The sequence below is a fragment of the Sinocyclocheilus anshuiensis genome, unplaced genomic scaffold (genome assembly GCF_001515605.1).
Source record: "Sinocyclocheilus anshuiensis isolate Anshui unplaced genomic scaffold, SAMN03320099.WGS_v1.1 scaffold678, whole genome shotgun sequence".
Classification (NCBI taxonomy): domain Eukaryota; kingdom Metazoa; phylum Chordata; class Actinopteri; order Cypriniformes; family Cyprinidae; genus Sinocyclocheilus; species Sinocyclocheilus anshuiensis.
Window position 1 is genome coordinate 221,624 of NW_015544157.1, and position 1,325 is coordinate 222,948.

Sequence of the window (1,325 nt, forward strand, 5' to 3'; positions counted from 1 at the left end):
CAGCCCAGGTGCTCCTGAGTGGAGTTACACCTGTCCAGAGCTGGGCTTTATAAGAACTGACAGGCTCCTCCGGCTTTTCACAGCACCTCGGAGACCCTGATTTTCTGTGTAAGTGTGCGCAGCCAGCAGGTTCAGTGATTTTGCACAAACTATGCAGAGGAAGGCACCCCCTCTTCATTTCCCGCTTATCAGCAGGCATTTACTATGAGCCAACTTTAGCGGTTGCTACAAAGCAGGGGTGGGGAACGTTGATCCTGGAGGGCCACTCTCCTGCAGAGTTTAGTTCCAACCCTGAAAAACCCTAGAAAAAAAAAACCTAAATGCATCCCGAAGACCTTGATTAGCTGGTTCAGGTGTTTTTGATTAGGGTTGGAGCTAAACTCTGCAGGGACACCGGCCCTCCAGGATCAACGTTCCGCACCCCTGGCTTACGCTGTACAACTATGTTATTTCCTTTATCCTCTTTGAAAACAAAATAACTGAAATTTCCAGACATGAAAAAGTTTTTCCCAGCAAGCATCGTAATTAATTCATCCCGCTTTGAGGAGAATAATTGTAGACGGGTGTTATTTGCGCACGCACCAGCAGGCGGCTCACATGAGTCACCATGTGTCAACAGAACCAGGAACTATAGCCCTGCATTTCAGCCCGGGCCCGACAGGCCCCGACTTTTTTACTTTTTTTAGGGCCGGGCTTCGGGCCACTTTTCACGTCATAGTTAAGACGCGGGCCGGGCCTCGGCCCTGTTTTAGGCTTCTCCTTATTTTTATAGTTTAGACATCCATCAATCAGTGATGAAAAAAAAATTGCCGCGCTGGTGGAAACAACACGAGACCGTGCTACTGTGACTGTCAAGAGTGGCTCGACGGTGTTTAGTGTCCCGGAGTGCGCACAAATAAAAGTAGACCCTTCACAGTTCCGAATGATGTATTACTCTTACCTTTATGAGCAAAAATGACGGCGTATCCACTGAAAAGTAATAGTTGAGACAGTACTATAAGTTGTTTTGGGAGAAGGGGAAAAAAGACGGGCACGGGCCGGTAATTCTGATAAGCTGTCGGACACGGGCCGGGCTAGGGACTATATTTGAGGCCCGTGCAGGGCTCTACCAGGAACTATGATGAAATAGCACTAAATATATAGCGTTATGTCAAAATACTAATTTATTTAATTTTAAATTAAACAAATGTAATCCTGATAGTATTCCCACTTTTTACAAAATGTAACTGTAATCTGAATACTTTGTTTTTTGATGTAACTGTAACGGATTACAGTTACTAGATTTTTGTATCCTGATTACGTAACGCCGTTACATGTATTCCGTT

General features: G+C 45.2%; 1 protein-coding gene and 1 long non-coding RNA gene across 2 annotated transcripts in view; both read right to left on the reverse strand.

Annotated features, from left to right (window-relative positions):
* The window catches only part of LOC107695447 (neprilysin-like), a 47,843-nt gene that overhangs the window by 19,545 nt on the left and 26,973 nt on the right, over window positions 1–1,325 (reverse strand). The window lies entirely within an intron of this gene.
* Window positions 1–1,325, reverse strand: part of LOC107695448 (uncharacterized) — a 10,806-nt gene that overhangs the window by 3,375 nt on the left and 6,106 nt on the right. The window lies entirely within an intron of this gene.